We start from the raw sequence: 18,992 nt of genomic DNA, 5'->3' as shown, positions 1-18,992 counted from the left end.
GGAGTGTAGTCCCCTGCGGAAGAGCGGAGGTGGGGTGGCTTGCACTGTGAGGCCGCCCTCACTGGCGCAGTTGCAGGGTCAATGCGACCGTTGCAGCGTGTACGATCAATGCTGGTAGAAGTGTTCAGATTGCAGATTAATTTTTGAGGCAGTTCATTGATGCAGAGGATGCAAACCCCCCCTCACTCAGGGAGTCTTAACTGACTTCTGGGCTGGCCCCCAGCACTCTCTTAGGATGGCTTGTCTCAAAATAAAAAAATGCTTTAGCTTGGACGGCCCAGCTCTCACTAGGGCTGGGCGAAACGGCGCTGTTCCGTTTTGACTTGCGTTTCGACATTTCGAGGGAACAGCGTTTCCTTTCCAATTTCATTTGGATTCGAAACCGCTGTTCAGTTTCTTTTCATCGAAACACTTTCACTCAGTTTCACTGTTTCAACCCAGTTTTGAGGTTTTGCCCATAGGATATAATGGGGAAGCTCAAAACAGCCTATAACTTTGTCATTTCCAGCCTGACTTGGATGAAACGTGCAGGAACGGTAGCTCCTTCTGAGGGCATGAAGTCTGCCAAGTTACAAGGTGATAGGTGCAGGGATTTGGGAGAAACTGCACCTCAAATCTTGAAAGCAAAACTCATGTCAGGTGTAAGTGTTAAGCCACAGTGGGGTGAAAACTGCAGGGGTGGTGGCCCCTGGTGAGGCCACAAAGCCTGCCAAATTTCAAGGAGATAGATGCAGGGGTTTGGAGGAAACTGCACTGCAAGCTGCAGACAAGCAAAACTCGTGACACGGGTGACACTGCGCATGATAAGGCGCAGCAGGGTGACAGCTGCAGGCCTGCTAGCCCCTGCTGAGACCATGAAGCCTGCCAGCTGTCAAGGAGATTGGCGCAGGGGGAGTCTGGGTTCTGGGGCCCTGCACCCCTAGCTGCTGACAGGCCAAACTGGAAGACACAGCTCATTAACTGACCCCAAGGTAGAAAGCAGGGCAGTTCAAACAATGCTGCCTTTTATGCAGTTTTTCCATCCCTCCCCCAGAGCACTGGGATTGGAAGGGACCTCAGGGAAGGATGACAGTTGCAGGCCAGCTACACAGACAATAATGAGAGCGCTCCTTCCCTCCTCTTCCCCCTCTTCCCCCTCCCTCTCCTTACTTCAGCCTCTGTTTCCCTGCAGGCAAGCCCAGCTTGAGCTTTGAAACGTTTTGAAATTTTTTAAATGTTTCGACTCACCTCGTTTTGTTTCAAGGCTGTTTCAAAGCTCTCTGTTTCATTTTGATTTTGCTGTTTCAAGCTCAAAACGAGTCAAAACAGCGTTAAAACTGCCGGAGAAATTTTGCACAGCCCTAGTGCACAGCCCCCGCTGCCAGAGGCAGCAGCAGCAGGCTGCAGACACTCGTGGCCTGTGCAGGCACTGCCACCCAGTGGCATATGGCTCCAGCCAACACTGCATGTGGTGACAAGGAGCACAGCCAGGCTGGCCTGCCTCTATCGCACAGGGCTCCCTGTGGTGCACATCCACCATGGGGAAGCCCCATGCAATGGAACCAGGTGCCTTTCCCCTCTCCCTCCCGTACAGGTCCCAGGACTCCACTGGAAGTGGTGGGGAGGCCCACATGACACGACAGAGGCAAGCCAGCCTAGCTTGCGCTTCTTGCCACCACATGCAGTGCTGGCCGGAGCCATGCACTGCCAGGCTGGAGTGCCTGCGTGGGCAATGAGCACTGCAAGCACCCACCACCTGCTGTTGCTGCTGCTGCTGCTGGCGGCAGGGGCTGTGTGCCATAGGGTGGAGTGTGTGAGGGGTCTGCACACACCCCCACCCTCCCTCATCCCATAAACCCCACACAGCCACAGCCTGCCCCCACGAACCCCCTACAATACGTCCCCCACGAACCCCCTACAATACGTCCCCCACGAACCCCCCACAATATGTCCCCAACATACCCCATACCCCCCCACACAGCCACACCCCCTCACAAACCCCACATACAACCCACCATATACACACACAACCACACCTCACGCATCCAATATATGAGAGTAAGACTTTATTTTTTAGTTATTATGCAATCATCTTTATACACACTACACAAACAAATCATAATGAAAATATTTTTGTAATAAAATTAAAATACATTATAGTGGGTGTTTGACTTTTAGTATATGATTTCATTTTTTTTCCAGTTGCAAGATGGCAACCCCCTCTCCCAAAAGGAATACGTCCAGGGGCAAGGGGAGGGACCTCCAGGGGCAAAGGGCAGGGGTTAGGGGGCAGAACTTCCAGTTCCAAGATGGCAACCAGGGGGTAGGGCACCTGTCAAGAGGCAGGACTACCCTTGCAGACTTTGACAGCTCACCAACACTCATTAAGTGGCCCTCCAGTCAAAATAATTGCCCACTCTTGCATTAGACTCTCCAATTTGTCTACATCCTTTCTGTAATGGAGGGCCCAAAACTGAACATGGTACTCCAGATGTGGCCTCACCAGTGCCAAATAGAGCAAAAGAATCATTTCCCCCAATTTGCTAGCAATGCTCCTACTAATGCAGCCCAGTATGCTGTTAGCCTTCTTGGCAACAAGGGCCCGCTGTTGGCTCATATTCAACTTATTGTCCACTGTAACCTCCAGGTCCTTTTCTGCGGAGTTGTTGCTCAGCCAGTCAGCTCTGTACCAGTGCATGGGATTGTTCCATCCCAAGTGCAGGACTTTGCACTTGTCCTTATTGAACCTCCTTAGATTTCTTAGGTCCAATCCTCCAATTTGTTGAGGCCTCTCTGAATCCTAGCCATTCCCTCCAGTGTATCTACTACCAGTTTGGTGGCATCTGCAAACTTGCTGAGGGTGAACTCCATCCTATCTTCCAGGTTGTTGACAGGGCCAGACACAGGCATGGGCAAACCGGGCAGCTGCCTGGGGCCTGGACAGAAAGGGGTCCTGAAAATGGTGAAAATTTATCATTATCTCTGGGAAAGGGGGGCCCAATACTAAAAGTTCATCTGGGGCCACCAGGAGTCTAGGTCTGGTGCTGGTCATTGATAAAAATATTGAACAAAACCAGCTCCAGGACTGACCCCTAGGGCACTCCATTTGATGCCAGCTGCCATGAAACATTGAGCCATTGATTAGTACCCTCTAAGCCCAATGATCCATCCAGTTTTCTATCCACCTTACAGTCCATTCATCCAACCCATACTTCCTTAGCTTGCTTGTGAGAATGTTGTGGGAGACCATATCAGAAGCCTTGCTAAAGTCAAGGTGTATCCCATCCACTGCTCTTCCCACATCCACAGAGCAAGTCATCTCATCATAGAAGGCAATCAGGTATGTCAGGCATGACTTGCCCTTGGTGAATCTATGCTGACTGTTCATAATCACCTCCTTCTCCTCCAAGTGCTTAGATATTAATTCCTTGAGGACCTGCTCCATAATTGATTTCCCCAAGGACTGAGGGGAGGCTGACCAGTCTGTAGTTCCCAGGATCTTCCTTCTTTCCCTTCTTAAAGATGGGCACTATATTTGCCCTTTTTCAATCATCTGGGACCTCTCCCAATTGCCACAGTTTTTCAAAGATAATTGTCAGCAGCTCTGCAATCACATCAGTGGCTCTGCAATCACATACCTATGCACACATATGCATATGCTCATGCTCATGTACACACATGTGCACATGCACACCCATGTACACATACATACACACCCTCATGCACATAAACATATGCACACACACTCATCCATGCACACATACCTATATATACACACACATCCATGCACGTGCCTGTATTACCTATGTTAGGGAGTATAAGCATGACCATGCAGTTTCCTACATTTAATACACAACCTAGAAACAAACTGTAGATTCACTGCCTGAAACCTTTATTAAGGCAGAGTTAAGTCACTCATTGGTGTTTCCTGCCTTTCCAGAGCACATAAAGTTAAACCTCAAAGCCTGGGAAAGACAGTTAAAGTAGAGGCCACTTCCCGGTGCCCAGCATCAGGAAACTGGTTTTTTGCTCGCAGATCCGAGCCCTGTTCCAGCCAGCACTCAGTCCAAAACCTGTCCCTCTCAGCTTGTTAATGACACAAGTGCTTCTCTGAAGTTTTCTCCTAATTCAGCTTCTTAGGTATTAATTCCTTCCCCTATCTATGTGCACGTGCACACACACAAACACACAGCTCCATCAAATAATTCCCTGCCCCATGAGTAAGTAGCCAGGCTTCCAACATACATATCTGAGATTCCTGATTCACTTGCATGTGGTCTGAGTTTGGGGGCAGTGTCTCCTATTGCTTCAGCTTTCTGATCCCAAGAAAAGAGCATTACTGTGTCTTACATACACGCTGAGTGAAATGCAGTTACACCCACTAGCTTTAATAAAGCTTTCCTTAAACTCCCTTAATGGAACAAAAATTTAATGCCATTCTCTAAAAAAGGTGTGCTCTTGTCAGGAATGCTACATTTACTTTTTGGTATCCAGGTTGTAGCTGTATTGGTCCAGAGGAAAAGGCAATCAGGCCTCGTAGTAGAGATTATATCTTTTATTAGACCAACAAGATACTTGCAAAAAAAAATCTTTAATTGCAAGCTTTCAGACACAGACAAGCTTCATCAAGCATTGGAGAAAAGATTGTAAAAGTTCTCCTGGGTAGAAATTAAAGTTCATATTTCATAGGATTTCAGAGGAGTCAAAAGATAGAAAATTCCTCTGGGCAGTCAGTTCATACCAGGAGGCTGCAGGCATGGCCGCCTTGAGCAGGGAGATGGTCAGCTGGGTGTCTGCAGGGAGGGGTGGACACATGGTGGTGTCCTGTTGCTCCATAGGTGAGCAGAGTTGCTTCAGGAGATCCTGGAAAGTAGCCCAGATCATCCAGAGCACCTCCAGCCACTGCTCATTGTCTCAGGTCTGCTGGGCAGCATGCAGCCACCAGTTCTGGCTGGCGGGTTGATCCAGAGACTGTGGGACTGGAGGCCCAGGAGGTTGTGGACAGCTTCAGCAGTGGTGCCCAGGAGCATGTCATTGGCGGCCCTGCCAGGGTTCAGCCAGCAGGATGGGGTGAGGCTGGCCAGGTGGGTGCTACACAGAGGGAGAAGAGGGGGCCACAGGGCCCAGACTGCCCCAGGCCAGATGGTGATTGCTGCAGTGGGCCAGCAGGGCCAGCACCATGGCCAGCAGGAACCCAGGGCAGTGGATGTTGCTGCCAGGGGAAGGGGCTGGAGCAACTATGGTGTGGGGAGGCAGAGGTTGCAACAAGAGAGCCACCACATGCTGCCTCTGCATGGAAAAGCAGCTGGCCAGGGAGCGGGGCTGCCTTTTAAAGATGGTTGCCAGCCACAGGCAGCTGTGGATAGAGTCTCTAGCTCTCTTTCATGGCAGCAGGGGCTGGTGCAGGGCCATAGGAAGTGGGAGCAGACTTCTAGAGTCTGTAGACCAGTGACCCTCAACCAGGCTGCTCCAGCACCCTGGGGTTTCTTGAGATCCTTTCAAGGGTCCTGTGAGGTGCCACACAATGTTAACACTGTTGGGTCTGCAAATATGATTCACAAAATAAACCTAGAGATTTCACATAGGAAGTCATAGTGTTAAAAACATTTGGCTACTTACAGATGTCAAACCCCCTGCACCCGCCGACCTCAGCCCCCAAAATGGCACTTTAACCTTGGTGTGACCCTGCACCAAGCGCAGTGCATGCCCAGAAGAAGCACTGCATTCTATCAATTGATTGTGTCCGGCCCATGGCTGCCCCACAGCACTCCACTGAGTTGCTCTGGGCAGCAGTTAGCATGGAGAAGGGTGGTGGCCAAACCCTGCCTGCTCCCACCTGGACACTTAACGTGGGACACTTACTGTGGGACTGCACCACACCGAAAGGGGGAGGCAGGACTGAAGCGGCGTGCTCGCGGACCGAAGCAGCGTGCTCACGGACCAAAGCAGTGCACTCACAGACTGCTACTCCTTAGAGGGAGCATTGTATGAGAGTAAACTGCTCCCAGATCTTTTGCACATATAGACATGCCCAGTGAGCATGTCTACACAAGACGCTTAACTGCGCAGTAAGCTATGCTACTGAGCAGTAAATGACACTAATTGCAAGTAAATTTGCGACCTGCAAATGCAAATGCAGGTCACAAATTTACTCACGATTAGTTACTAAGCAGTACACGTGTGTAGATGCCAACCTGGAACAGATTGCTACCAGTCAGCCCTGCCACAAGGCCCCGGGGCTCTGGGCTGGGAGCCTCTCCTGCCCCCTGGCAGCTGGGCTGCCTCTATGGCAGCCCCTGCCTCAGGCCTTTTAAAAGCCTGCAGGCATTTTGAGCCCTGGGGCACAGAAGCAAGGAAACTAATGGCACTTTGGGCACCTGTGCCCCCTGGGCAGGCTGCAGCCTAGCTGTGCCAGCCTGCTTGCACCCCCAGTGCCAATCCCTGGCACCACGGTGCTGCATAGCTGCCAGACCCACACCATCCAGGCCTGCAGGGTGCTTCAGGCTCCAGCCAGGCCTGCTAGCACCCAGGCCCAGCTGCAAGCAGCTTCTGATTGCTAGGGTCAGCTCCAGCTCCAACCCCAGCAGCCTGCCCTGAGCCCTATGGGGCATGGCTTCAGTCGCATGTGCAGGCAGCTGCCCAGGCTTGGCAGCACAGGGACAGCTGCATGGAAGCCCAGAGAGCTGGTGGGGGCCCCCCCAGTGGCATCATCCTTGTCCGCACCCATGTCCATGCCCCTGCCCACCACCCAGGGCCCCAGCTGATCCATGAAGTAGACTGACAACCTTGTGGCACTGTGAGGCAAGGTGGAGGTGCAGTGCCAGTTCGCACAAAGTGAGGACTCCAATGCTCATGCCTATGAGGAGCTGTCAGGCCAGAAGCAGGAGTGTGGGCATGATCAGGTTGGCGTGGTAATGCTGCATAAAGGTCAAGGCCTTGTAGGCACAGTGGGTCACTGTGACTGGCCACAATGATTGATTGGGGAGTGCCCACAAGTCCATGCCCTTTATGTGGCAACTGACAGCCATTAGGGCTGCACGAGGCTTCAGACAGAGCTTCAGATCCGGAGAAGCTTCGGATGCTTCAGGGTCCAAAGCAGCACATTTGGGTTGAAGCGCTGGCCTTGTTCAGCTTCCCGAAGCACTTCAAAGCCACCTTGGAGATCCAGCCATAGGGTATAATGGGGAAACAATAAAATATTTATAACTTTGGTTTTTTTTGTCCAATTTGGATGAAATTTTCCGGGATGGTAGACTCTGAAGAGAGGATGAAGTCTGCCAAGTTTCAAGAAGATTGGTGAAGGGGTTTGGGGGAAGCTACACCCCAAATTCTTGAAAGCAAAACTCATGTCATGTCTACGTGTTACAACAGAAGGGGGTGAAAACTGCAGGTGTGGTAGCCTATGCTGAGGCCACAAAGCTTGCCAATTTTCAAGAAGATGGGTACAGGGGTTTGGGGGAAACTGCACCCCAAATTCTTGAAAGCAAAACTCCTGTCACATCTATGTATTACAACACAGGGGGGTCAAAACTGCAGGGCTGGTAGCTCTTGCTGAGGCCACAAAGCCTGCCAAGTTTCCAGAAGATCAGTGCAGGGGCTTGGGGGGAACTGCACCTCAAGTTGTGGACAAGCAAAACTTGTGCCATGGGTGACACTGCATGTGTTAAGGTGCAGTGGGGTGACAGCTGCAGGGATGGTGGCCCCTGCTGCGGCCACGATGCCTGCCAGCTGTCGAGGAGATCGGTGCAGGGGGGTTCTGGGGCCCTGCACCCCTAGCTGCTGACAGGCAAAACTCATGACATTGGGTGCTTGTGGGACTGACTGTCTCTGTCTTGGGGCATGGAAGATACTCCTGAAGGCCTGGCTGCTAAGCTACTCTGTTACCAGTTACCAATCAATCATGATTCACTCAGGGACCAGATCAATACACAGTACCTAGCTAATGTAGCCAGTTAATTGCCATCAATTAGCACCTACAAAACCAAACTAAGGAGAGGAAAGAATCAATACAGACAATCAACTGCTCCAAGACAGAGACAGTCAGTCCCACAAGCACCCACCGCACAAGTTTTGTCTGTCAGCAGCGAGGGGTGCAGGGCCCCAGAACCCCCCTGCACAGATCTGCTTGACAGCTGGCAGGCATTGTGGCTTCAGCAGGAACCACCATCTCTGCAGCTGTCACCCCGCTGTGCCTTAACATGCACAGTGTCACTCATGTCATGAGTTTTGCTTGTCTGCAGCTTGAGGTGCAGTTCCCCCCAAACCCCTGCACCGATCTTCTTGAAACTTGGCAGGCTTTGTGGCCTCAGTAAGAGCTACCATTCTTGCAGTTTTGACCTCCCTGTGGTGTAACACATAGATGTAACAGGAGTTTTGCTTTCAAGAATTTGGGGTACAGATCCCCCAAAACCCCTACACCGATCTTGGTAGGCTCACCACAGGCCACCACCCCTGCAGGTTTCACCCCCCTGTGGTGTAACACACAGCCATGACATGAGTTTGGCTTTCAAGAATTTGGGGTACAGTTCTCCCCAAACCCCTGTACCAATCTTCTTGAAATTTGGCAGGTTTCATGCTCTCAGTAGAGGCTACCATCACTGTAAATTTAATCCAAATCGGACAAAAAACAAAGTTATAGATATTTCATTGATTCCCCCACCCCCATTATACCCTATGGCCGGGTCTCCGAGGCAGCTTCGGAGCCGCTTCGCCAGATTGAGGTGGAAATCCAGTCTGGAGCTCCAGATCGGACCGTAGCCATCTGAAGTGGCCAGATCTGAATCCAGAACGGATTGCTGCCGACTCGTACAGGCCTAACAGCCATCCTTGCAGCCTGGGACCCAGGCCACAGCTATGCTGTCTACAGCAGCACAGGCAGCCTGCCTGAGCCCCTGCCCTGGCCTGGCACCCACGGTGACACGCCACTGTGAAAGAGCCCCTCAGGCCAGCAGCAGCCTGTCCCACCAAGCTGTCCACCTGCAGCCTCCACCAGCAGGTTGGGGAGCCCAGGTCAGCACCTGGCCTAACAGCCTCAACCCTGGCCACAAGGCACAGCCAGCCATGTCACCACTGGCCAGCAGCAGTACCAGGTTCTCCCTGAGGGGGGGCCCTGGCCGGGCACCTGCATGCCATGCCCTGCCAGCTGGGACTGATAGGAGCCACCGGCCATGCCAGCTCCAGCCACATGGCAAGCCCCGCACTAGGGGAGTGCCCTCCTTGCCCAGGCCCTTGTTCTTGCACCTGCCCCCACTCCCTGCCCATCCTGACCACACTCCCCTGGTCCCAGGTTTCCCCCCACAGCACACAGAGAGGTAGGAGACAGTGCAAAATTTTACTGAGCAGCCCATGCCCCCACAGCTGGCCAGCCATGGGCCTCTCATATGTGTTGATACCAGCGGCAATGTCCTTCTCAGCCACAGGGGACAGGGAGATGTAGTGCAGCCAGAGGTGACCCAAGCAGGGGGCAGGGCCTGGGGCAAATGAGCCCATTTGGGGCCCTGGCCCCAGACCCAGCTCTGGTCCCAGAGAAGGTGCCACTACCATTGGCAGCAGTGGTGGCAGCGGCCGGGGTGGGGGGTGTTGTAGCGAGTGGCTAGTCGCGGGGCCACTGCTTTGCCCGGCTCTGTGGGCCCCCCCCAAAGTGCAGGGCCTGGGGCGGTCACTCCGATTTGCCCCCCCTAGGGACAGCCCTGACCACAGCTACAGGTAGCCCTCCAGGGAGGGAGGTTGTGGGGGTAGCCTGGGCTTTCACCCTGTGCTGTTGAAGTTCAGAGTCCCATGCCTGGTATGCAGGTGCACCCGGAGTACCATGGCGATCAGCAGCAGCAGGGTACGGTGGGTCAGGCACTCCTCAGTCCATGCAAACAGACTCTCATGCACCACCCACAACATGCACAGCAGTCCTCTCAGCCAATTAGCAAAGAGAGGCAGGACTGTATGACAAAAAGTCCTCTCTACCTGTCAGTGATAGGGAGGAGGTCCAGAGCTGGGTCAGCTCCTCCCCACCACCCTGAGCCCAGGCCTGACCCCTATGCCCCTTGCCAGCCTGGGGCTGGCATCCAGGGGGCAGAGCAGGGCAGGAGCAGCCCTGGATTAGGCTGCTTCTTTTCAGTTTGCTCCCAACATGGGCGCACGTGCAGACGCATGCCCTAATGTGCCTGAATTTTCTGCACAGAAAATTCAGGTGAATTCATTGAATGTGTAGACGTGCCCATGTAGTAATAGTACTGCTCTACTTAGGACTGATTAAGCCTGATCTGGATGCCTGTATCCAGTCCAAAACACCGTGTTTTAAAAAGAATGTGTACAAATTGGAGAAGATCCCAAGGAGAGCAATGAACATGATCAGTGAGTTGGAAAGTGAAGCATGTGATAAGAGGCTGAAGGAGCTGGGAATATTTCATTAGGAGGAAAGGAAGAATAAGGGGTGACAGAGTAAAAGTTTTCAACTATTTGAGAGGCTGCTATGAAGAATATAGCAAACAATTGTTCCCTCTAGCCACTGCATGTAGGACAAGAAGCAAGGGGTATGAAAGATAAACACCAGGAAAAATTTCCTAAATCTCACAGCAGCTAAGTATTGAAACACACTGCCTTGGGGAACTGTAGGATCTTACACTGGAAGCTAGAAAGGCCTCTGCAAAGGATGCTATAGGTACAGTAAACCCTTCCCCAATGCAACAGATGACCAGGCCTATGGCAGAACACTTTAACCCTGCTGGACCCTCCGTAGCTGACCTGAGGGCAGTGGCTCTTAGAAGCAAACTTTTAAAAACCAATTTAAACAGGAAACTGCAGAACAAGAAATCATCCACAGTCTAGATTGTGTTAAGTATGGTTTGAATGGGGACTGTGGATTCTTATCCCATTATCTGGATTGTGACCCCATTTTTTTTTTATTTGTTTGCCTCTTCCAGCACTGCCCCCACTGCCTCCCCACCACTTCTCTCTCTCTTCACCTCCCTTGTCTTTTGTATTCTATTTTCTCTCTTTCTTATACACATCTTTGTACATGTCCTTCCACAACGCTTAATAAAGTGAGCTCCAGCTCTTGAAAGCTTGTGCTATATATTAGTTGTAGAAATATAGATATAGATAGGTATAGATACTTTGGTTAGTCTATAAGGTGCAAATCTACCTTGCCTTCTAGGCCTGTGGTTCTATGACCTTTTAGTTTATGAGATCTGATGAAGAACACACCATACATTTAAAGCATACCCTGAGCTCAGAACTGTAGGATTACAATCTTGTAAGAAAAACTGGCAAACTCATCTGTGACTCAGAAGACATGTAACAAACAAAGAGAAGTTTGGTAAAGAGATGGTAAATCTAGAGAAAGAGTTTAGTTAACTGCTTTCAGCTACAAATGTATGGTGATGGTTATAGATCTTCAACATTGTACCATGTCAAAGCAATTCTATAGCTAACCTACCCTTGTAAGGTCACATTCCTTCTGAGTCACTGAAATCAAGCTGAGAAGCTGGGATAAATCATGGCTCTTTTGAAGTTTTAGAAAAATCTATGACTATATCCACAAACAGCTATATTTCCAAATCTAACTCTATTGCAGCAAGTGCCAGCAGCTGTGGTCTTTGGTCAGGTGCCACTTCAGTTACACAGAGATGACTAGATGCATAGCGTGTTGTTCCAGGCAGTTTCAGATATGGAGACCAGTAGTGGCCAAGCAGTGAGAAAATGTTTGGCAAAATTACTGGAATATCTATATGGCAAGAGCTTCATCAGATAGCTACACAGTCCTGATACAATTAGTAACTGGCCACAGTTAATGCAGACTATTGATCAAAAGAAAGAATCTAAGCAAGGTTCCAGAGACCACTGAGGTATTTGATATTTAAAACTACAGTATTGCAAAATATTGCTGTCAAGCTGAACAGTCCAAATGGATTTATTTGCCTGTCGCCAGCTGAGGCCAGTCAGTATAGTCCTCTGTTTTCTGAACAGCTTCATTTCCACCTCAGCACTGGTTGAAATTTACCCCAGCATATTTCAATTTTCTGCTTATTTTCCTTCAGGCCATAGAAAACAACCCTTTCCAAGAAACGGGAACCTTGCCATATGTCCAAAGAATTGTGGTTCCCTTTCCAGAATATAAGAACGTGTAAAGTAAGAAGGAGCTAGTCGATCTTCTGAAGTATTCATTGGTTCTCTCTTCCTGCAACCCCCTGCCCTCCCCCCCACTCCCCCCACCCCCAGGGGAGAAGATATCCTGGGTTTGTGTATGTAGCTACCAGGTCTATTTATTATGTATTTTACTTTAAAATGTTATCGGTTAAAAAACACAGAAATAAGCCCGGCAACACTGTTTGGAATCCAGGACTCCCCCCTTCCATGGGGAGTGCCCAGATCACTGGGCCACATAGTCACTCTTCTTGCTCACTCTCTTTCTCATCCCACAAATCTCATATTTGGTGCTGCCCAGTGGCCCAACTGCAACAAAAGGGATGAAGGTCATCCCCCCATTCAGCCTAAGGTTGGTACCCAACCTTTTGGCCCCATGGACTGGATGAGTGGTGCAAAATTGGTCCACAGGCTGGATCCCACACAAGATCAACATATGGTGTAAGTAATCCTGTGTGCTAACTCCACTTATGCACCTCTCCAACCCCATGTACCAGATCTGGCTGCACACTAGTCTGACCCTGTATGTCAGATCTGGCCACATGCTGGCCTGACCCACAAGCAGCCCAACCCCACATACCTGTATCTAGGTGCAGTGCAACCTGTGCACTGACCCAACCACACACTAATGCAATCTAGCACACAGGGCCATGTTACCTGTCCTGCAGGGCTTCCCACAGGTCTGGAAATTTGGCAGCAGGGGAGAAGCAATTCATACTGTCATCGCTCCCCTGCTGCCAAATTTCCAGACCTATGGGGAGCCCACAAGCCAGATGACACAGCTCCACCAGCTGACTCTGGCCCATGGGCTGGGGTTTGAGAAAAAAGGTGGGTCTGAATCTCTTCAGGGAAGACAGGTGTAGAATGCAAACTTAACACTTCCTAGGCAAGTGCTCTTGCCATTAGGTTATTGGGCAAAAGGTATATACCATCCCTGTGCAGGCAGCAGTGCCCATATTTCTTTGTGTCGCAGGGCACGTCAGTGCCTGGCTCCTAAGGAGTGAAAACTGCCTGGGAGAGAGCCCTGGCTGAACATAAGGGGGACATCTGCATGTTGCTGGGGCAACTAATGGGAGTCAGCTGGCCAGAAGGGGGCAGGGCCTGGCCCTTATAAAAACCCAGGGCTGAGGCCAGGCTGGCAGTTCTCTGCCAGCAGCTGGAGAGGCAGGAGCTCACTCAGCCAAGCTATGGGGAGAAGTCTGAGGGGCAAGTACAGCTCATGATAGCCCTGAGAGGATTGGGCACTAAAGGTTTAGCCAGGGGGCTTTATGTTTGTGTTACAGCCAGGAGGCTTGTGTTTGTTTGGCTCTGTTATTATACCCGGAGGCTTGGGTGAGGCTGTAGGGGTTGGAGGAGGCCTCAATCACAGGGACCCCAGAGAGTGTGGGGTGCCCTAGCGCCAAGAGGGAGCATTATTTGAATAGCGCCAGGGAAGGCGCAGCTCGCACACCAGTGCGTGAGCAACTGGTGGCGAGGAGCGCGGCCAGTGCGTTGCAGGCGCAACCGGTGGGTTGCAGATGGGGGACCGAGACCCCGGATTGCGTGCGGGGTACATAAACCCCAGCCCCAGAGAGGGGCGAGTGAGCCCAAGAGGGGGCATAGGACTTATAGGGACCTGCAGCAGTGTGCGGGGACCCCGGTGCCCAGGAGGGCGCAGCATACGGGGTGTATAGACCCAGCCCTAGGGAGGGGCATTTCTGAAGCCCCAGCGTGGGCGGGGCGAGCTCCCAGGACGGGGGCCATTTTGTAAGCCCAAGCGGGGCACAGCCAGACGCCAGTGAGGGCGCAGTTTATAGGGGCATAGACCCCGGCCCCAGAGAGGGGCGATTGAGCCCGAGTGTGGGCATAGGGAGCCCCAAAAAGGGGGCAGCATAGTGAGTCTCCGAAAGGGGGGCAGAAGAGAGATGACAGCACTTACATCTGCGAGGCTTGGGCTGCGGTATTAGGGGAGGTTGGAGCCGCAGAGCGCCCCCCCGGCATCGGGGCATTATAATGGGCAGCCTCCCGCTAATCAATTAATTAACATCAAGACGTGGCAGGCAAGAAGGCGGGCGGTTGCCGCAGGAACAGGTGAGCGGGCCGCAACTTGGCTCGGAAGTGATGCCTGTTACACTATCTGTCAGACATCCTGGTTCAGACAGGCACCTTCCTCCTAAACACACTCAATCGCAACATAATATAGATAGTCACTAATGTAAGTATCTGATACAGGAAAATTGTTGTTGTTGTTACCACCAAAGTGATCTGAAGCCCTAGTCAGGACATCTCCATTTCTCAAAATGTATGATTTCTTTCCAGTGATAGGTTCCCTGCAAACTGCAGTGCTCACATTTTTGAGTAAGGTGAGCTTAAGCTATAGGGGGAACCTGAGGTAGAGGGACTGGACTAGGGGTTCCAGATGTCAGGAGCGTCTGCACCCTGACAGCAAGCATAAGACCCCCAAAGTAGTTTTAGACTTTGTTCAGACACCACAGACCTAAAGCAAGTTGCATATGATGCTTCTGCTAATGCAACTCAAATTGCATTTGCCTTTTTTTTTTTTTTTTTTTTTTTTTTTTTTTTTTTTTTTTTGCAATGGCATCACGCTGTTGACTCGTGTTGACCTTGAGATCCACCATAGCCCCCAGTCCTTCTCAGCAATGCCCAACTAGTTATCCCCTATTCTGTATATGTCCATTTGTTCTTCTTTCCCCAGGTGTAATACCTCACATTTGTCTTTGTTGAGTTTTATTAGGTTGTCTCTAGTCCAGTTCCCCAAGATTCTTTTATCCTTTAGTCCATGAGACATCTACTATTTCTCTGAGTTGCTTGAATTTCACTGTTTCAAAGCCCAATGTCTTTGTCTTGCTGTTCTCAATGATTTTTCCCCCTAGAACCATATCATGATCACTTCCTCCTAAGTTTCTGATCACCTTCATGTCACAATGAGTTCTTCATTGGTTGGAACTGGATCCAAGATAGAGGTGTCCTTAGTTGTCGCCTCACCTTTCTGAATCATAAGGCGGTCACCTGCACATGTTAAGAACTTATTGGACTTTTAAGTTTTGCTGTATTCTTCTTCCAACAGATATTAGGGAGGTTGAAAACCTCCCATATTTTTGTTACAAGCTTTAAGAATGCTTTATCCACCTCTTTTTCCTAGTTTGGTGGTCTATAATGGACCTCCCATGACTATAAAATACTATCCTTTTCTCCCTTTATTCCTTTTCTCCAAGGTTGTGGAATCTTTAGGTTTGGAAGTTTGTAAAAGCAGGTTAGACAAATACTTGTCTAGGATGGTTTAGACAAGGATAATCCTGCATTAAGCAGGGGGTGTGATGAGATGACATCATGAAGTCCCTTCTATCCCTACTTTTCCATGATTCAATCTATATTCAGATATACTTAGTAGATCTGCTTTCTTCCACTTGGATCCTGGAATAAGCTTATATATTTTTTTGCATATAGCTCCTTTTCACAAATCTATCCTTCCAGGACAAGGTATATTCATAGTTTCATAGTTGGTAGGGTCGGAAGGGACCTGAGGAGATCATCTAGTCCGCCCCCCTGCTGTGGCAGGAGAGAATACTGGGGTCAAACGACCCCGACCAGATTTTCATCCAGCCTCCTTTTAAAGACCTCCAGGGCAGGAGCCAGCACCACTTCTTTTGGAAGTTGGTTCCAGGTCCTAGCCGCCCTGACAGTGAAATAGCACTTCCTAATGTCTAGCCTGAAACTACCCACTGCTAGCTTGTGTCCGTTGTTTCTTGTAACTCCTGGGATTGCTCGGAGGAACAGGGACTCTCCCAATGCCTGCTGGTCCCCTCTGACTAGTTTGTAGACTGCCACTAGATCCCTTCTCAGCCTTCTCTTTTGGAAGCTGAACAGGTTCAGGTCCCTCAGCCTTTCCTTGTAGGGCCTGCCCTGCTGACCCCCGATCATGCGATGACCCTCCTTTGGACCCTCTCCATAATGGCCACATCCTTCCTGAAGTGCGGCGCCCAGAACCGGACACAGTACTCCAGCTGTGGCCTGACCAATGTCGTGTAGAGGGGGAGGATCACCTCCTTGAACCTGCTTGAGATGCATCTGTGGATGCACGACAAGGTATGGTTGGCCTTCCTGACTGCGTCCCCACACTGTCAGCCCATGTTCATTGTGGCATCAATGATGACTCCAAGATCCTTTTCTGTCTCAACACTGGCGAGAAGGAAGTTCCCCAGCCTGTATGTGTGCTGCTGGTTCTTCCTCCCCAGGCACAGTACTCTGCACTTGTCAGTGTTGAAACCCATTCTGTTCTCTTTGGCCTACCCCTGTAACCTGTCTAGATCTGCTTGCAGCCTGTTCCTTCCTACTAGCATACCCACTTCCCCCCACATCTTAGTGTCATCTGCGAACTTGAACAGAGTGCTTTCTACCCCCTTGCTCAAGTCACTGAAGAAGATGTTGAACAGTGCGGGTCTGAGGACCGAGCCCTGGGGAACCCCACTGCCCACATCCCTCCAGGTCGAATAAGACCCATCCATCACCACCCTCTGGGTGCGGCCCTCCAGCCAGTTAGCGACCCATCTGACCGTGTACGCATCAACACCACTGTCTCCTAGTTTCTTACTGAGAATGGGGTGAGACACCGTGCTGAAGGCCTTCCTAAAGTCCAGAAAGACTATATCCACTGCGACACCTGCATCCAAGGACTTGGTGACCTGGTCGTAGAAGGCCACCAAGTTGGTTTGACAAGACCTGCCCCTAATGAACCCATGCTGGTTGCCCCTGAGCATAACCTCCCCTGCTGGCCCTTCCTGGACATGTGCCAGGATAATTCTTTCGAAAAGCTTCCCCAGGACTGAGGTAAGGCTCACGAGCCTATAGTTTCCTGGGTCCTCCTTCCTCCCTTTTTTGAAGATGGGGACCACATTGGCCCTTTTCCAGTCCTCCGGCACATTGCCTGAGCACCATGAGTGCTCGTAGAGCTGTGCCGAAGGTCCCGCAATGACCCCTGCTAGTTCCTTCAGCACTCTGGGGTGGAGATCATCAGGACCTGCGGATTTAAATACATCTAGTCCCTCCAGAAGCTCCCTGACAAGGTCCTCTTTAACCCTAGGCCTGGGTGCGCCACCCACAGGGCCCTCGGGGGGGGGGGGGGGGGCAGTGGGGGAGATATCCGGGTCCCTCCTCAGAAATGCGGAGGCAAAGAAATTGTTGAATATGTCAGCTTTATTGTCTGATGAGATGACCAGATTTCCTAGCGTGTCCTGCAGAGGCCCCACATTACTTGGCACATTCTTTTGCCCCCCTATGAATTTGAAAAAGGACTTCTTGCTGTCCTTGATCTGGGTCACTAGTCCCAGCTTCATTTCCACCTTGGCCTTCCTGACCGCCCCCCTACATTCCTGAGCTACTGAGGTATAGCCCTCTCTTGTGATGGCCCCTCCCTTCCAACAGGTGTACTCCTCCTTTTTTGTTTGGAGACGTTCCCGGATGCTTTTGGTGAGCCATGGGGGCCTTTGCGCCCTCTTGCCCACTTTGATTCATGTAGAGATTACTTCCCTTTGAGCTTGGAGGATCATCTCCTTAAGGAGCGGCCACTCCTCCTGGACACTCAACTCCCTCCAGTTCTGGGTCCTCAGTGCTTCCCCCACTAGTCGTCTTACCTCATTAAAGTCCGCCCTCCTGAAGTCGAGGGCTGCTGCCTTGCTGGAGGCTTTCGCCACCTTGTGTTGGATGGTGAATTTCAGCAGATGATGATCGCTATCGCCTAGGTGGTCGAGCACCTGCAGACCCCGTACCAGGTCGTCGCCTGTGGCCAGGACCAAATCCAACAAGGCGTCTTCCTTGGTGGGGCTGTGTACCTCCTGGGTTAGATGGAGGTCCTGTATGTCAGTTAAGAACCTGCGTGAGCGGTCAGACCTGGCTGTCTGCTCCTCCCAGCAGATGTCTGGCAAGTTTAGGTCACCCATGGCAACCACTTCCTTGGACCTAACTATCTCTGTGAGCTGACATAAGAATTCCTGGTCTCGATCTTCTCCCTGGTTGGGTGGTCTGTAGTAGACCCCCACCGTTAAGTCCCTTTCACCCCAACCCCCTTGTACTCTAACCCAGAGCACTTCAGTCTGTCCCTCCTCTGACCCAATGATACACATTGTGGATGTGTGTTGCTCCTTGACATAGAGCGCCACACCCACACCTTTCCTACCTGTCCTATCTTTCCTGTAGAGCCTGTAGCCCTTGATATTCACTGCCCAGTCATGCATTGGGTCCCACCATGTTTCGGCGAGCCCCACTATGTCTGGGTTGGTGCTGGCTAGCAGGAGGACTAGTTCCTCCTGCTTGTTCCCCATGCTGCGGGCATTAGTATAGAGGAATTTGAGGCCTCCCGAGGATGAATGGACTGCCCCCCTAATCCCAGAGGTACCCAGGCCCATGTCACTTACCTGATTACCTGCTTCTCTTGTCATCGGTTTAGGCTGGGCTGCTCCTGCAGGCGATGCTTGGCTTGCTTGTCTGAGGCTTCCTCCACCCACGTCTTCCCCTTCCCCCAATGAGCCTAGTTTAAAGCCCGCCATTCTTCAACGTTGATACTTCAACAGTTGGAATTATCCCATTGAGCTTCTGTAACACTAATAAAGTCACATTGTTCCTCCTATACAATGACTCACAATACATCCTGCTTGTTCCCTGTGCTGCTTGCATTTGTGTATAAGGATCAAAGATGCTTTGCAGACTGCTCAGTGCCTTTTTTCTTGCAGCTCTTTTGCTCTATTGCCCCAGGGACACAATTACAACCTGAAACAAAAACTCTAAAACCTATTAACTTCTCCACTCATTTCATAATGTTCTCATACCACCCCTCTCCCTAATATTTCTGATCCTAAGCCTATACTATGCGCCAAGTGTGC

This window comes from Alligator mississippiensis, chromosome 4 (assembly GCF_030867095.1).
Source record: "Alligator mississippiensis isolate rAllMis1 chromosome 4, rAllMis1, whole genome shotgun sequence".
In the NCBI taxonomy this organism is placed as follows: domain Eukaryota; kingdom Metazoa; phylum Chordata; order Crocodylia; family Alligatoridae; genus Alligator; species Alligator mississippiensis.
The sequence above is the reverse complement of the archived record's forward strand: the minus strand, read 5'-3'. Positions refer to the sequence as shown.